Below are 18,838 nucleotides of genomic sequence, written 5' to 3' on the forward strand. Positions count from 1 at the left end.
ACTTCCCTGCCATAAATTGCAAAATAAAAGTTTTTTTCTTGTCTTTTTGCCTCCAGCTTTGCAAAGTGCAATCATTGTTTACTCTTCCTCCACCTTAGTCCCATCATGCCTGGTGAAGTATTGTACTTAAACTGAGAGAGCAAGTGGCTGCTGTTGTCCAGTTGCTGTGGAGCATATGAGAGCAATCATCGAGATGGCTTTGCATTTATGGAGTTCCACTCATTGCAGATGTACTGCAGTCTTGCTCTGTGCTGCACACTTTGATATCCATGAGCTGTCCTGCAGAGCTCTGGCATGGCGCATTTTCATTCAAGCTAAAAGCGTGGATTCTGATTCTTCTCCTTTTGAACAATGGACATCATTGCTCTCTCTCAGCTAAGAGCAGCAGGATGTATTGCAAATTGGGGAAAGTGGTGCAAAGACGTTATGGTGCTTTTGAGCACTACGCTCTCGCACCACCTCCTCGAAAAGGACATGAGGTGACAGAGTGCTTTCTTAACTATTTGCTTCCTCCTTGTGAGGCGTTACCTGGTACTACAGCAGGACCAGCCAGATAACTGGTAAATCAAGATGTAGGAAATCACGGCATGAAACCATTTCCTGCACCCTACCGTGGTACTTTTTTTACAAAGTGACACTAATGTAGATGGCAATAAGTTATAACACCACAGGTATCAAGAACTTGAGCTTTAAAATGTGGATTATCAAGGTAGTGATAAGGCAGACCGCCATTGAGAGGAAGTGTGTTTCTCTGGAAAGAGTTCGAAAAAAAAAGCTGCAAAACGTGGACAAGAGGGCAACAACTGCAAAATTGGAATACTTGGATTTGACAGTTTTTTGTAAACCATTATGCCTGGTTTTAATTCTAGATGCCAGCTCCACCCAGAAATCTGCCTTTTCTAACAGACCACATATTTTTCATTTTTGACACTATAGACTGTTGGACTGCTATATAACTAAAATACCAGGAGAGTTTTGCAACTTGAAATCGAGAACTGCATATATTTAGTTGCATTAAACAATAACGGTTTTTGAAGCAGTGAGGGAGGGAATTTTATATCTGAGCAATGCTGAGAATCGTTTCAATTAAGGAAATTCTGCCTGATAACGGCCTTCTGGTTAGTTTAGTTGTAGGCTGTAAAGAGATACAAGTGCCAGGGTAATAGAGAGTAAAACAGCCAGACCCTACAAACTGAAAGCATCCATCTCTCTTTTTCTCCCTCTGTGTGAGAAAAAGACAGGAAGCCAAGAAACCTTAAAAGAAAGAAAACACCTAGCCCCGGCAGATCAATTATCAATATGAAGAACAACCATCATTTTGCAGATAACAACATGCTAAAACACAAAAGCAGTTGTGCGAAACTACTTAACCCAGCCTTGAAATCTTAACTATTGATCTTCAAAATTTTATTTACCTTGTCTATCTTCTTTTTCCATCCATTGTAGCTGAGTCAGGGCATTTGTTTTTTTCTCTCATTTAATAGTGAACGTGTACATGTATTTAGGCTTTTTAAAAATATGGATTAAGTTGTACAGTAGCAGATTAGAAATCCTCTTTTATTTCCTCTGCCTTTTTTTAAAGTTAAGAGTGTTGTAATAAATTGAGTTATTTTCAATTGCTAACAAAAGCTGGAGCGAATTACTTTTGTCCAGTTATTCGATGCAGTGATGGTCTAACTGGAATTTTTTTACATTTCCCAGTTAATTCAAAACATTTTATAGAAGTGCAAGTTTCATTTACCTTGTTTTATAGCCAGTCCCTGGGTAAGGCTCCCCAATTCATTTCAGTTCCAAACAGGATTTCTCAATCTGTGAAACTCCCAGTTGAGAAAGGATGATCATGGTTATTCGCCCACTCCCTTTGTTAATTGCATCATGTTAATTTTAAAAAGTTCCCTTCCTTCCCATGTGGACACTTTTCTCTTAAACGCAAGTGAATTTATGTTTTTAAAGGAGCCAATTTAACCAGGTGTCCTTGAATTAAGAAAAAGTGCAAGTTTCTTAATTACTAAATGCGAACAAGAATAGTAAAGCTACACACCCACACACACACACACACACACACACACACACACACACACACACGTACACATGTACATACACACATATAAACACACACACATGTTCCCACCCACAGACACAGATATACAAACACACACACACACAGACATGTGTTCTCTCTCACACACACACACAAACACATACACATATGCATATACACACATGCATATACATTAGAGATAAGAGGTGAGTGAAAAAGAATAAAGTCTAACAGAAGTTCCTTTTCTGATGAAGGATCTAGGCCTGAAACGTCAGCTTTTATGCTCCTAAGATGCTACTTGGCCTGCTGTGTTCATCCAGCTCCACACTTTGTTATCTTGGACTCTCCAGCATCTGCAGTTCCCATTATCACTGATCACATAGATCAGTCTCTGAATTGTTCATGAAGAACAGAACAGATAGTTGAATGTTGTCCTGTTGCAGTAGATATTACCTTGAGCACTGACATTAGTAGCTGAACAGTCAATTTTGCGTCTTGGCTTTGTGGATTGACTGAAACTCCTTTGTCCTGATTCTTTTTGGAAACAGCTCCTGGCAAGTTGGCTTCCAGTGTGTGAAAGAGTCTCCTTTTTAAAGATGGGGTGTTTAATGGCAGTTCTCCAAGCTGAGACTTCATTGTACACAAATGCATCTACTAGGTACAAGACCATTAACACACACATACAGCCAGATTTTAATACGTTTTTGTATTTCCTCAAAGGCCAAAACAGAAAACCACTCCAAGATGTGGCTTTCTCTGTTTGAATTTTCCCTGACACTCTTCAGGTATATAATTCCATGGGGGCCAGAAAGGATTTTGCCAGAAAATGACTGAATTTACATCTGCAGATGTCTGTTTTACTATAGAACATTTCTTATAAAAAACATACTTTTACTTAAAAGTTAATAATGTGCATGATATTTCAGGCTTCTGATCCATCCTTATGACACTTGCCATGTTGTTACAGTGTTTCAGGAGGCAATTACAGATATAAAAAGGGAATATTGTCATCAGCAGCCATACTCTGATGTAAAAAGGCCAAAATTTAAAATGACACGGAGGCTTACTGTAGTGAATAGGTTATTGAGGCACTTTAGAGGCGAGTGATTGATGGGACAGTTTACAGGACAGAACAGCGGAAGATCATCCTGATCACTGGGGTACAATGCAGCTACCTAGATGACCGTACCCAAAACATTTTATGTATTTCACCAAAGCAGTGCCGGATAAATGAAAAGAAGCAACAGTGTGTTCCGATTAAGATTGCTGCTGTACGCTGTGGTCTGAAGTCAAGCATATTGTGTTCTGGAACAAATTTGAGGTTTTAGATGATCATGAGAGATTTGTATTTTAAAATGGTCACAATCAACTTTTTCAAACAAAGTCAGAGTGCATTTATTATAGGAGCCAATACAAGCAGAAGAATATTTTCAATGATTATCACATTATGGTGCTTCCACCAGCTGAACAATTGTATTTTAATTAACTTAGAAATAATTAAATAATTTCTCAATTAATTTTGAACTACATCATTATTATGATCTTATCTGCATTTTAATGATACAGTACCAGAACCTAAGCAAACACTGTTTATATCCAAATTTGATTGAAACTTAAGATTTTTTCTCCCTTTTCCTCATGCACACAACATCTTCCAGAAATAGCAAGCCTGTTTCTTGTGGTATAGTGGTAGTGTCCCTACCTCTGGGCCAGAAGGTTTGTATGCAGGTCCTATCTGCTCTGGACAGGTTAATTTTAAATAAGAGAAAGATAACAAGGTGTGGAGCTGGAGGAACACAACAGGCCAGGCAGCATCAGAGGAGCAGGAAAGCTGACGTTTTGGGTTGGGGCGCTTCTTCAGAATAATTTAAATGCTTTTTTTTAACACCATCAATATTGATCAGACAGGCACTTGATTCCTATAGCTTAAACTGAGGTCACTTCTCAGGTCAACAAAGAACTGGCAGATCTACAGATGCCCTGATCAACACTTGTCACTTGAGCAACTCCATGAAAACAGATAACAAATATCTGGGATAGTAGGAACTGCAAATGCTGGAGAATCTGAGATAACAAGGTATAGAGCTGCCGGAAAATCTGAGCCATTGCTAAAGAAGGGTCCAGGCCCGAAACATCAGCTTTCCTGCTCCTCTGATGCTGCTTGGCCTGTTGTGTTCATCCAGCTCTACACCTTGTTATTACAAATATCTGATCTGATTTTAATACAAAACAAAGAAATGTGGATGCTGGAGATCTGAAACAGAAGCAGAAATTGCTGGTGCAACTCACTAGGTCTGGCAGCATCCTTGGGAAGAAAGCAGAATTAACGTCTCGATTCCAGTGGCTCTTCATCAGAACAGTTCTGATGCTGATCTGCTCAGCTTCGGCACCAATTTCTGTTTTTGTTTCAAATCTGATTTTGTTGTGCAACAATCCGGCTATTCCTACACTGTAACCCTGTTTGCTCAATGAAAGATTGATTTGGTTATGCACTGTGAGGCCTTGTGATGTTACAAACATCCTGTATAAATCCAAGTTTTCTTCTTTCCCTCTACATTCTCTAAAAATGGGGATTGGGACTCCAAGTGGGTGCATGAGCTCCAATTTTAGGATTGTAACTCCAAGGCAGCAGTGGCTGTCATGTTGCTATGCCTTACCTCCTCCCACTTTCATAGGTCTTCTCTTCTCTACCATGTGCTGTTATAGCTTTTTTCTGTCAAAGCTAATAATGTGCATGGTATTTCAGGGTTCTGATTCGTCCTTATGACACTTGCCATGTTTTTTCAGTGTTTCAGGGGACATTTACAGACATAAAATCCCTCCCACCTCTCAGTACTCATCAATAGAGCATTATAGTTTTCAAGCCTCGTACAGAGTTACAGTGGCAAAAGGTTGGGGAACACTGTTCTACATCCAACATTACACCTGCTACTGACAAGTACCTTAATGCTTTGGAAAAAAATGTGATCCTTTATTTAGAGATAATGGGAACTGCAGATGCTGGAGATTCCAAGATAATAAAATGTGAGGCTGGATGAACACAGCAGGCCAAGCAGCATCTCAGGAGCACAAAAGCTGACGTTTCGGGCCTAGACCCTTCATCAGACCCTCTGATGAAGGGTCTAGGCCCGAAACGTCAGCTTTTGTGCTCCTGAGATGCTGCTTGGCCTGCTGTGTTCATCCAGCCTCACATTTTATGATCCTTTATTTATCAGTTTTTATTCTATTGACAAACACTGACTTCCTCCCTTTTCCTGGGAGTTGACTGAGCAGCAAGCTGTTCATAAATTTAGTGTTGTATTTGACCCTGTGACAAACTTTTAACCATTTATCTATGGCATCACTAAGGTTTTATTTTAAAATGTTTTCTCTTATCCCCAACTCCAGAAACTGCATGACACTGATACAGCCTACTGGTGCTTAAATCTCTTCCTGCCTTTGTTACCTGAAGACTTTTCTGGCTGTCCTCTCATTGTTTATCCTCTGTAACATTGAGGTTATACAAAACTCTGATGCCTGTGTGTTAATTCACAGCATATACCATTCACTGATCTGCACAGACTGATTGAGCAGTTCTTGAGTTTAAAATCACTTCAATGTTTCACTAGAACTCCAGTTCTGAAGAAATGTCATATCAACTTGAAACGGTAACTTTGCTTCTCTTTGCACAGATGCTGTCAGCCTAGCTGAATTTCTCCAGCATTCCGTGTGTTTGTTTCATATTGCCATGTGTGCGTTTATTCTTGGTCTTGTTGTGTTGCTACAGAGGTTAACAGAGGTAAAGAAGACTGTAACTTCGTTTAATAAACATCTCATCATAATTTGATCTTGCAACAAGACTGCAAGATAAAGCAAGACTATTGAACATTGCTTCACTCTTTGTGACTCTGTGGGTGGTGTCTTCATGCAAATTACACAATCAAACTTAATTCCTTTTTCTATATCCCTTGAGGTCTCTGAATTCCACTTCTTTTTTACAAGGTCAACAATTTTGGCAGTTTCACTAATTCATCTGAATGAGTTCTCATCTCTTTTACAAGAGATTGGGAATTCAAATCCTCTGTATAATCTCTCGGACTCTCCACGATCAAAGGAGAATTGACAGGTACCCCTGGTTCAACAGTCAAGCTGTCGTCTGGACCTTGTGATGTATGTAGCATCTCTGGTCTGTTTTACTCTGTTGATGATGCTTTGACTGTGTAGAAGGTCGATTCTGTATAGAGGCTAGTACACATCCATGACTGTGTTGCCAGATTGTGAACCAACATCATTTATAAGTTTGCTAATGACATCACCATAGTAGATGGATATCTAACAATATGAGTCAAAATACGTAAGGGAGATAGAGGCTGAGTGATGTGGTGCAATGAGAACAACAATGCTGGCAAAACTAAAGAACTGATCATTGACTTTAGAAAGAAAGAAGGAGAACACACCCCTGTTTACATCAACGGAACTGAGTTTGAGAGGGTAGAGAGTGTCAAGTTCTTCAGAGTGATGACAACCAACAACATGTCCCGAACTGCCCACATGCTGCAACTGTCAAAAAGGCACAAAAATGCCTCTTCTTACCCAGGCAGCTCAGGAAATTTGGTCTGTCCATAAGGTCCCTCACCAATTTATACAGATGCACAAGTCCATAAGGTCCCTCACCAATTTCTACAGATGGACAATTGAAAGCAAACTGTCCGGGTGCATAATGGCCTGGTGTGGCAACTGCTCTGCCCAGGACTGTAAGGAACTACAGAAGGTGGTACGCACAGCCCAGATCATCACAGAAGACAACCTTCCATCCGAGGACTCCATTTACACAGCTCACTGCTGTGGAAAGGCTGCCAGCGTCATCAAAGACCCATTGCACCCCAGTAATGACCTCCTACAACCTCTTCCATTAGACAGAAAATGCACTAGCCTGAACACACACATGGGCAGGTTCAGGAACAGCTTCTTCCTGGCCATTATTAGACTGATAAATAGACTGTCTAGCCTCAAATAATGCTGATCTTGCTAACATTGATCTTGCCTATCTCATGCCCTGTACAAAGTAACCTGTACGCTTCTGTCTAAGTTTTTTTGATCTATACATCCTTGCTTACTATGATCTGCCTGTACTGCTCGTAAACGAAGCTTTTCACTTTTGTACATGTGACAATAAATCAGTCAATTAACATCCATTCTACCACATTACACAGTTTCAGTTTGAACGAGGTTGGACTGCAAATCTGGTGTCTGTTCCACCACTTGTCCACTGTGACTTGGTCTTGAATTCAGCTAGCTCTTCTGGTTGGAGATCTGGTAGGCTGAATGCTTTGTGACATTTGTTAATTTTCAAATCTGATTGGAGCAGTACTCATTCTAATTCTCCATCACCTTTTCCAAGTCATCATCTTGTACTCATGGCACGAGTGTATATAGAAGAGGGGGAGCTGCGTCCTCGGTTTCTTCCCATGAGGACCTCACTTGGATTGGAGTTGAACGATAGCTCAGAAATACAAGTGGAATGTCATTGTTATTCTTCAGCAATACTTTCACTCCACTTACACTTCTTTCAGCTTTACCATGGGCTCGTAGATTCCTTGGTGAGCTGATAGTATGGACAATTTCACACAATGGTGGGAATGCTTTGGTCTATTAATAATCTGTGGTTTACTGCCTGAAGTTACAAGTTCTGGGATTCCATGTATTGGTAAGATCTCTTTCAGAGATGTAAGCTCTGCTTCAGATACTTGACTGGTATTCATTTGAAGTAGTAACCTACCACTACCAAAAGCACTTTACCTGAGAGGGGAAAAGTTTAAGGGAGATATGCGTGGAAAGTTCTTTACGCAGAGGGTGGTGGGTGCCTGGAATGCATTGCCAGCAGAGGTGGTAGAGGCGGGCATGATAACGTCATTTAGGATGTATCTAGACAGATACATGAATGGTCAGGGAGTGGAGGGATACAGATCCTTGGAAAATAGGCGACAGGTTTAGATAGAGGATCTGGATCGGCACAGGCTTGGAGGGCTGAAGGGCCTGTTCCTGTGTTGTAATTTTCTTTGATCTTTGTTCTTTATGTGATGTTCCCAAATTATTGATGGCAAACAAGATGACATAAAGGGTTTTCTTGCGTCCTGACAATTAATACCATGAAATAATCTCTTGCATTTTTTTAATAGAAATAATATTGAGAGACACAGCGCCAAGCAGAATTAATTTCTCTGATTCGACATTCAAAGACACCCAAATGTTCTCAATGCAAATATCGCATTGCAATGAGTTTCAGGACTTTGGAAATGACCAAGAATCTTGTCACAAAAATGTAAATAATTCTCTGTACTGCGGTGTCCCTTCTGTTCAGAGTACGGTCTGAGAGTGTGGTATATAAGATGGCTCTCCTGGGTGTAAGTCTGTTGAAACAAAACCTTCTAACTGATGTTATGAATGTCGTGAGCAACTTAGATTCTTCATTGACAAGTAGTTGCCAAAACCCACTATTTACATCTAGCTTTCCCAATTGTGCTAAGTTCTTGTCCACAGAAGACATAGGATGAATAATGTGGTACACTGCATTGTCAAGATGTATAAGATCTACACAGATCCTGATTAGCTGATTTGGGCTTTGGCGCTTGGGCCATTCTCAACAAACTGCTGGTTGGTTTTTTCTCAAATTAAATAATCCCCCGCTTCAGCATGGAATCATTTTCCGTCTTTGGCAAGAGTATATGAGGAACTTTTCCAAGAGTAAGCAGCCATACTGGCTTCATTTCAGCATGTACATGTTGCTTTGTTGTCTTCAGTTCTCCTAGTCCTGTGGACAACAATGGAAATTCAGTGATGAATCTTTAAGAAGGTCTTCATGACTTTCCTGTTGCTCTTCTTGACAAATCCAATTTAAGTTAGACAGATTTCTGCTTAAGAGAGAACACTTCAAGTGATGCATTGCATACAATGTTTCAATGTTTTTCTTTCTTATTATTGAAGGATTGTATAAAGTTGTCCTATGACCTTGAGTTCCATATTCCTGGCCTGTATAATGTTTTGAAAAATGGCTGAAGAGAACAACCAAGACTCAGTATCAGAAAGAACCAAAACTGTTGCAATCATGTTTTGTTTTCCTCCACTAAGATGTCAGCAGTTAAATAGATTCCAATTGATTCCTGGATCTTTCTCAGGAAAGGTGTCTCCACATTGTTAATATCTACAATTTTAGGGACAGGGATATCTTTCAATGAATTCTCTTCTTACTTATTCTGTCCAACTACTACTAGTTTCTTGCTATGCCACGCACTCTGAAAGTGACTCTTCCTTCTGCCGAAATGGAATTCAGTTTGTTTGCTTGGATAAATTTTGCTTTTTTACTGTAGCACCAATAATAGATGAGTGAGGCTTTTGATGCATGCTCTTCATGCCTCACTTGTTTTTGTATACCCTCATCTCTGCTTTTAAATTTAACACTGAATCAATCTTTTTTTGGGATTTGGCTCTCCATGTCGCTTCAAATCACTGATTGATTTTATTCCCTGACACCAACCTATCTGTTCAATCGAATTGCCTTTATTATTGTTAAGTCATCCCTCGACTACAAATAGTCAGACAATGCTTCATCTTGAGACTCTGTCAGCAATCCTGTCCTGATTAGTTCTTTTCTTAAGCTGTCGATTTCACAATTCGCTGTAGGTCTGTGCAGACCACTGATACAAGTAGCAATTCTTCCCCTTCTTGCTGAGTACTCTTATTAAATTTAACCTACTTAACAACGGTGTTTTTCTTTTGTGGATAGAAGTAGGCATCAAGTGCTGCTATTACCGCCTCATGTGCTGCCAGTCCTTGTTTGATGAGGACATAATCTGAATAACCATCTGTTGCATACAATTGCACACTGAGCTGCTTAGCCCTTGGCTTCATAGCAGAACACAACGCAGCTCAACCCCTGGAAAACTCCTGGCACCAGTTTAGCCAGGGTTCTGACTGACTGAGACCTGCGAACTGCTTGCAGGTTTTCAATAGTGGCAAGGACTCTTCCATGTTGTTCTTTCATTTGTTGCCAACAGATAATGTTCTTGGTCTTGTGCTGCACAGTCTGCTGAGGTAAAGAAGGCATTACATTTATTTGAAGCAACATCCTACTATGGCTTCATGTTGCTGCAAGTGAGAGCAAGATCATGCGTCGTTGCATCAATTCTTATGAAGTTGGAGACTGACTCATTGCACACTGCAATCAAACTTAACCTGCGCTACTACATAAGTCACAATCTAGTTTTTTAAACCAAGGTTTTGGGAATTCACCTTTATACCTGTGATTCAAGATCAAGTTTTGTTTCATAACAGTGCAGTGAAGCACTTTGGTTGTTTTTATTACGTTAAAAAAGAATTATCAAAGAACTGACAGTTTTGTAATTATGAGGCCAGCCTTTGACCTTCAGGGTTCAAGTATTCGTGTAAGGATTCAATGTATTATGCACAGGAGGAAAGGTTAGAGCCAACTGTGTTTTTATGACTGTTACTGATGCTGAAAGAAAATCTCAAGAGGCAGCAGATGATAGAGAGAAAAAAAGTAGCAGTTACATTTTATTGAGTTACAGGTGTCAAGGCTTTGTAATCTGTACTACAACAACAACTTGTATTGATATGGCCCCTTTAAGAAGTGGCGAATCTTGATAGTGTTAGACAGGTGGAAAGGTTTAAAGAGGGAATTCCGGATTTTAGAGCCCAACAGATGACAGCGTAGTCACCAAAAGCACAGTGATTTAAATAGGAGAGGCACAAGAGGCCAGGATTGGAGCAGTGCAGAGTTCTTAAGGTGATCTAATAGCGTAATCCTTAGAGAATGAAAATGGTACTGTTATGCCACTGTCACTCTGGTTGGCAGGGTGACTCATTGGTTTGCATTGCTGCCTCACAGCACCAGGGACCTGGGTTCAATCCCAGCCTTGGTTTACTGTGTGGAGTTTGCACATTCTCCCTGTGTTTGCATGGGTTTCCTCTGGGTGCTCTGGTTTCCTCCCATGTTCCAAAGATGTGTAGGTTAGGTGGATTGGCCATGGGAAATGCTGTATAATAGGGATAAAGTGGGGATTCTGGGTCTGGACGGGATGCTGTTTGGCAGATCAGTGCAGACTTAATGGGCTGAATGGTCTGTTTACAATCTGGAGGGATTCTGTGCTCTCTTCTGCTGGTCAAATTTAGGAAAGACTTGAAATAGGTGAATTACCAATCAAAAGGGTTTTTTGTGAGATGAGTAGGAGATTTTAATACATAGGACTTACATGGACTGAAGTGTATAGACACTGGCCCTTAAAAATGATGACAGTGATTACCTGACTACAGGTTGAACCCAGCACCAGGAAACTAATGTAAAATAAATGAAACTATCTGAACTGAAATTAACTCTTCTTATCAAGAGAGACTGAAGCCCATTAGGTGTAAAAAACTCAAATCATTTAAAAAAAACCTTTTGATAAGTTGCACATTTAGTTTAGGAGGTGAAATGCATGCCATAAATGATCCAGTTTGAGAAGAATTTCTATAAACTGGAATGGAAGAATGAGCTGCATCTCAAGTTAGTGCTCTGCCAGAGCAGAGTGTACCGGATTTCTAACGCAGAACAGAAAGATGACCTCTTTTCTGCTCTGGATCAGTAAGGACAAAGAAATTATGACAAAAACAAATCTGAGAAACATCCACACACTGAGAACCCAAAGATACCTGCAATATTCACTACTGCTAATGATCCAGGACTCTGTTAACCAACAGTAGCCTCAGGTTAAAACCGAATTCCTCAACGTTAACTTAAGAACTTTAAACTGCACATTCTTTGTGGACAGGACACTATCCCCTTTAAAATATTTTACTTATGTTTATGTGTCATAGTCACAGAGTCATACAGCATAGAAACAGACTCTTCAGTCCAACCAGTCCACGCTGACCATGTTCCCAAACTAAACCTGTCCCACTTGGCTGCATTTGGCCCATATCCCTCCAAACCTTTACTCATTACCTACTATCTAAAATGTCTTTTCAATGTTGTAACAACTCTGTTTGATGTTATATCTTTAATGCTTTCCTTGGGGTTAACAGTTAAAGTCCTTCCTTTCATTCAAGATAACTTTGTAATTGGCTTATTAGATAGTAGGAACTGCAGATGCTAGAGAAGCTGATATAGCAAGGTGTGGAGCTGGCTGAACACAGCAAGCCAAGCAATTGACTGCTTAGATAACAAAGTGTGGAGCTGGATGAACACAGCAGGCCAAGCAGCATCTCAGGAGCACAAAAGCTGATGTTTTGGGCCTAGACCCTTCATCAGAGAGGGGATGGGGAGGGGGAACTGGAATAAATAGGGAGAGAGGGGGAGGCAGACCGAAGATGGGGAGAAAAGAAGATAGGTAGAGAGGAGAGTTTAGGTGAGGAGGTAGGGAGGGGATAGATCAGTCCAGGGAAGACGGACAGGTCAAGGAGGCGGGATGAGGTTAGTAGGTAGGAAATGGAGGTACGGCTTGAGGTGGGAGGAAGGGATGGGTGAGAGGAAGAACAGGTTAGGGAAGTGGAGACAGGCTGGGCTGGTTTTGGGATGCAGTGGGGGGACGGGGTCGAGCTGGGCTGGCTTTGTGATGCAGTGGGGGGAGGGGAAGAACTGGGCTGGTTTTGGAATGCAGTGGGGGAAGGGAAGATTTTGAAGCTTGTGAAGTCCACATTGATACCATTGGGCTGCAGGGTTCCCAAGTGGAATATGAGTTGCTGTTCTTGCAACCTTCGGGTGGCATCATTGTGGCACTGCAGGAGGCCCATGATGGACATGTCATCTGAGGAATGGGAGGGGGAGTTAAAATGGTTCCCCCCACTCCATCCCCAAAACCAGCCCAGCCTGTTTCCGCTCCCCTAACCTGTTCTTCCTCTCAACCATCCCTTCCTCCCACCTCAAGCTGCACCTCCATTTCCTACCTACCACCTCATCCCGCCTCCTTGACCTGTCTGTCTTCCCTGGACTGACCTATCCCCTCCCTACTTCCTCACCTATACTCTCCTCTCTACCTATCTTTTTTTCTCTCCATCTTTGGTCCGCCTCCCCCTCTCTCCCTATTTATTCCAGTTCCCTCTCCCCATCCCCCTCTCTGATGAAGGGTCTAGGCCTGAAACATCAGCTTTTGTGCTCCTGAGATGCTGCTTGGCCTGGTGTTTTCATCCAGCTCCACACTTTGTTATCTTGGATTCCCCAGCATCTGCAGTTCCCATTATCACTGATACAATTGACTTCTTATTTTGTTTCTGGTGAACTTTTTCATTAGTGAGATGTAGCTGTGTGCTGAAAGGATCTTCAAAGCTTTGTTGTAGCTGAAGAAGGAGGTAACACAGAAAGGAGATGATTCACTACCCCTCACCTGGTTGTGACACCACATATGGATATTTGTCTCTACTATGTGCCTTTGGCTCTTGATGGGAAGGCAAGTAAGTACCTCTTTTGCAGTTGCTGACAGTGCTGCTCTGTAATCAGCTGACTGGGGATGTAGTTAAGGCATGGCCTCATCATTTCTCTTTCCTCTTCCAGGATGGGATGTTCTCCTTGTAAGAAATTTGGGCGAGCAGAGCCCAATAAGGCTCCCCTATGTATGAAACTCATTGTGCTTCACACCCAGATCCACTAACCATGTCTGTGAGGACTTTGCAATGGGTCGAGAAAAAATTATTTGAAAACTATGGAATGAATCCTCAAAGCCTGCTCCTCATGTCTGCAACATGTTTAATTGGGTTGAACTCTAATCGAGCATAGATTCAGACTCCAAACCTTTCCTATTCATTCCCTTTCAGCCAGACTTTCTGATTTAACCACTGAATTGCTGCAGAAGATGCCATCGTCGTCATTAACCCCAACCCTATCCAATGGACACAATACCTTTTCCAAGCATAAATCTTGAAGCAGCAGTTTGTGTTGGTTTTTGGAACACTATTACCTAATCTATTGACTGGTGAATTTTGCTGAAGATAGCAACAACACCATATTCATAAGTCTATTCTTTCACACATTATCACCGGAGTATGAAAGATGCGGACCCCTGACAATTGTTTCTGTAATGTGGAAGGAAAATAGATTTTTAAAAAATCCGGTCCTTTTTTATCTATTTATATTCAATCATAGAATGAATCACTAGTGCAAAGTTGTAATATTGCAAATGGTATTTTTTTTCCATTTGTAGACATGCTCACAAATAAATACACCTTAATCAAATATTTCTTAACCTATTGAGGCTTGGTGTAATTCTGTTACAAAAATGTTTTTTCCAAGCCCAGACACCCCACTTGTTTCCATAGATACCCATTCTGTTAAGTGTATAATATTGAGTCATTTTCTCTTTAAGCATCTGCTTCCCAGTCTGCACACATTTTAAGTAGCAGATTATTGCACCATTTTTACCTTTGCATTTGCTAATCAGTTAATTGTGCTTCTCAATGTGGATCAGTTGATGCTTCATTATTTATCCAATGATCTAACCGAAAAAGACTAGTTTTCTAAATAAATTTATTTTGTGTTCTACAGTCCACAGTATCTAAAGTTCCGTGTCTCTTTGAAGTGATAGTATCGAAACAATCTGGGTCAGATTAAGACCACCCAGGCTCCAAGGAAGATGTAACTGTTTACTGTTAGTTTCTTCATGCTACCTCTTACCGCAGATGCATGTATTTATTGCATATTTACCATACTTCATGAAGATGTAATTCTTGTGGCCTATTTAAAACATGTCAATTATTTTATTTGTTAACTTTAAATGCTTCATAAATGCACTAACTTATCAAGGTAGTATTTTAAGATTTATGATATAAACATGGTGGATATTTACCAGTTATTGCCGGCTCCGACAGAGTACTCACGTTACATTACAGTGGTGGTTCAGCCTGTTCCTAATCATGTAAGTGTCCCAGCAGAGATTAATGTCTGTAAGGAGGGTCACACCTACTGACAGATTGTGTTTTTCTGATGGTCTTGAGCACTAGCAATTTTTTTATTGCTAGTCGTGCAAAGAAATGACAATTGAATGCTTCAGAAAATATTTGAATTCTGTCTTACAGACGCATCTTGAGTCTAAAATTATTTTAAAACTTTGGTATCCAAAAGATAAAGGGCAAGAAAATTATTTAGCCTTAACGAGGTGACAGGAGTGGAGAATAATGACTTGAAATATGATATCCTAAAAAGCATTCCAATGCTAGATTCTAGCAAAATAAAACTAAAGCTCCAGTACCAGAAGGTGATGGGCAATCTGTTTTTGAAGAAGTAACTTTTTTTCTCCGTCACATTAAACGACTTTTAATCTGCTGAGCTAGAAAATAATCTCATAACACTTGTAAAAATAAATCTTGCTCAGTGTGTATGGTTAATACTTACTGGAAATAATGTGAGGGAATTCAGCAGATCTGATTGTAGGTCATGTCACATTTCTTAAGCAAAGTGCTGCAGCTTTGGCTGCTTCCTTTGTGTTGTGTTTCTGAAAATACGACATTCTGACTGGTTGAATGGTGTCATTTCAACCTTGATTGAGTACAGTTAGGACTCATGAGCTGACTGGTACAAAAGAAATCACCCCATCAACAATCAGTGTGTCATCTGTAGCATTAGAACATTCTCCACTACTAGCCAACTGTATACTATTAGAAAGCTGCAAAGCATCAGAGAAACACAGCATAATAGGAGCTGGAGCAGTGATCAAAGCATTAGGATGGACTGTCTATTGTGCTGAGGGACTAAAGATAGCAGAACAACTGAAGGACTCAACCTGTGGTCTTGTCCTTCAATCAACCTGTCTATTCTCAATTCCCCAGTCTGGCGCAGCCAGATGACCGTTATTACTTAATACTTCAGTGATTTCCAGGCAGGTTCCTGAGGTCTGGAAGTCTGCCAGCTTTGTATCCCTAGTCAGAGTGAATACACCAATGACCAGAGGAAGGGCTCTGTATAGTGTCGGAAGCCTATTATTAACAAGGTGCATGAGACTTTTATCTTTGATGAGATGTACGATGTCTTTAACAAGCACTCTGAGCTTTTCTTTCTCTGGATGCAAAACAAAATCAGCCAAGATCCATTCCCTGTTAAATTGAATGTACAAATGCTATTCAGTAACTGATAGGGGAAATAAAGCTTCACAATAGCATTTATTATCTGCCATAAGGTTTCTAACCTAAATGATCATACAAACTGTTAAATAAGTGGAAGGATTATACCTGTTATTCTGTTGTAAATTGAACAGATACGTTCCTAACAAAGAAGATTTAAAGGATTAAAAATGGTCTGATACAATCAAATTGGGCTTGAATTCATGTACACCTCAGGAAATTGTACTAGATGTTCGTGTGTTTCTATTAATAATTTGAAATTACATTGCCAAACGTTCGGCTACACTGATGGCAGTGCAGTCTTTGAGAATTACAGTCATTTTTCAGACAGTTCATCTATTCCAGGATTGTCCTGAAATGTTTGTTGAGAAGCTGGAAGCGAAAAATGTGACCATCAATTGTGTGAAGATATAACATCTATATTTCCTTTGTAAAAATAGGAGTGATTCCAAATTTAATAAGCCATTTGTTCTTTAAGAGTGTCTCCACCATTACACTATGAACTCTCTATGATGGCTAATAATGAAATGGGTCATATGTGTAGATTCTTTGTAAAGAAAATAAAGCAAGGAATTGTATTCAAATGCCAGTTTCAGGACTGATGATTTATTATTTCTTGAGAGAATAGTGACTAGATTCTGCATGAAAAATGTTAGCTAGGCTTGGCATTCCAGCTTAACATCTGGGGCATCCAATCAGTTGAAATTAATCCAAAAGCAAGCTTTAAGGATAATATTGAGAGATTTAACTTCTAATAATCTTCTTAAGTTGGAAAACATTGAAAGATTAGAAACAAAAAGGAACTTGTGTGAGAGATTATTTCTCGGTGTGCAGCAACCTGAAAATACAAAGGATCATTCATCAGTTACATATGTGATATAGTTGTGATCTTACAGGATTGATTCTTTATTCAAACTAAATAAAAGGCTGATTATTTGCTACTTAAATCACAGGTGATGTTATGAGTTTTGCCCTTTTTGTGAGCATGGTTGACTCTTTCAGTAACACTTTTACGTTACCAACAGTTCTTTTATACTTTCTGCTCACTCTTTTGCATAAGTGTACATGATTTTCATGAAACTTTGCATCATTTCTACATTATTTTGAAATTTGCCCATAATTTTAACTGCCTTTGATAAAGTTCAATGGCAAGGATTTATAACAATCAAAGAAGTAGTAATAAAATAAGCATTCACAAATTGTGATATATTGCATGAACATTTTGACAATATTTTACTGTGTACATGTAAATACACACACAAATGATTACTTGACTTGAATTGATAATAACACTACATGATATTTGATGTTTTATCCTTATAAAGCATATTCAAAATTTACAAGCTTACCTTCGATGTGGCATGTTACAAATCATTCAATGCAATTGCATATGCATGATCTACAAAATTCTTTGATTTGGTTTGATGTAGGGTTGTGTGAAAAATTCTGTTATTTTGGGGTCCTTCTCTTCCTGGTGTTTTGCACATCTTGTATTTCAGAGGAGCTGCTGAACAAAGTAGTATATAAATGCAATGTTTGCTCTGGAACTGGATGTGGAAAGTTATATTACGTTAAGAAAATTGCGCAAGCTGTCCAAGGAATTCTGATTGTGATATTTAGTGTTTATTTTCATTTTTCAATGTGTTTTGTCCCACCATCAACCTGGATCCAACACACACAGAGAATGCTGGAGAAACTCAGCAGGTCTGGTGGCATATGTGGAGAGAGAAACAGAATTAACATTTTGAGTCTGGTATGACTCTTCTTCAGAACTGAAAAATGCTGTAAATTTGTTTTGTACATTTGACAGAGGCAGATGCTCAGTGCAAAAAGGGCTATTAATTATGGAGACAGAGAGAAAAAAAAGTAAGATTGCTGTAAACACAAACAGAAATTGCTGGAAAAACTCAGCAGGTCTGTCAGCAGCTCTGGAAAGAAAGCAGAGTTAATATTTCAGGTCCAGTGATCCTTCTTCAGAACTGATTTTAGTTAGGAAACAGTGTGGTATATATCGTTAAAGATGCAGTGGGGAATGTAAGAATAAACAGTAGGTGGAGATGGAGCCCTGCGTGAGAAAATCAGTTGGGTAGACTAAGGGATGGGTAGAAATCAGCCTGGGACAATCAATAGCTGCTAAAAGGAGCCGTTAGTGGCTGTAATGGGTTGTTTGTGGTAGTGACCCATGCGATGGCAAGGCCTGGTGTGAGGCCTGGGATAAGGAAGTGGAAGAAGATGCTCAGGGCCTAACATTGTTGAACTTGGTACTGAGTCCTGACAGCTGCAGGGTTTCCAAGTGGAAAAAGAGGTGCTGTTTTTCCGGCTTGCACTGAGCTTCGCTGCAATATTTCGAAAAGCCTGAAGACAGAGATGTTGGCTAGGGAACATGGTGGTGTGTTGAAATGGCGGGCAACAGGAAGCTCAGATTCATATTTACAAACAGGTATGTACGTGTTCTGCAAAGTGGCCACTCAGTCTGTGCTTCTAATTTAGAGGAGACCACAATGTGAGCAGCAAATGCAGTAGACTAGCTTGAGTGAAATGCAGGTAATTTGCTGCTTCACCTGGAAGGTATGTTTGGGGCCTTGGATAGTGAAGAGGGAGGAAGTAAATGGGCGATTAGAGGGGAAGGTGCCATGAGTGTGTGGGGAGCTTTTGGGAGTGGAGGAGGAGTGGATGAATGACTCCTCATGCAGGGAACAATTCCTGTCAAAGGCT

Source organism: Stegostoma tigrinum, chromosome 22 (genome assembly GCF_030684315.1).
Source record: "Stegostoma tigrinum isolate sSteTig4 chromosome 22, sSteTig4.hap1, whole genome shotgun sequence".
NCBI classification, from domain to species: domain Eukaryota; kingdom Metazoa; phylum Chordata; class Chondrichthyes; order Orectolobiformes; family Stegostomatidae; genus Stegostoma; species Stegostoma tigrinum.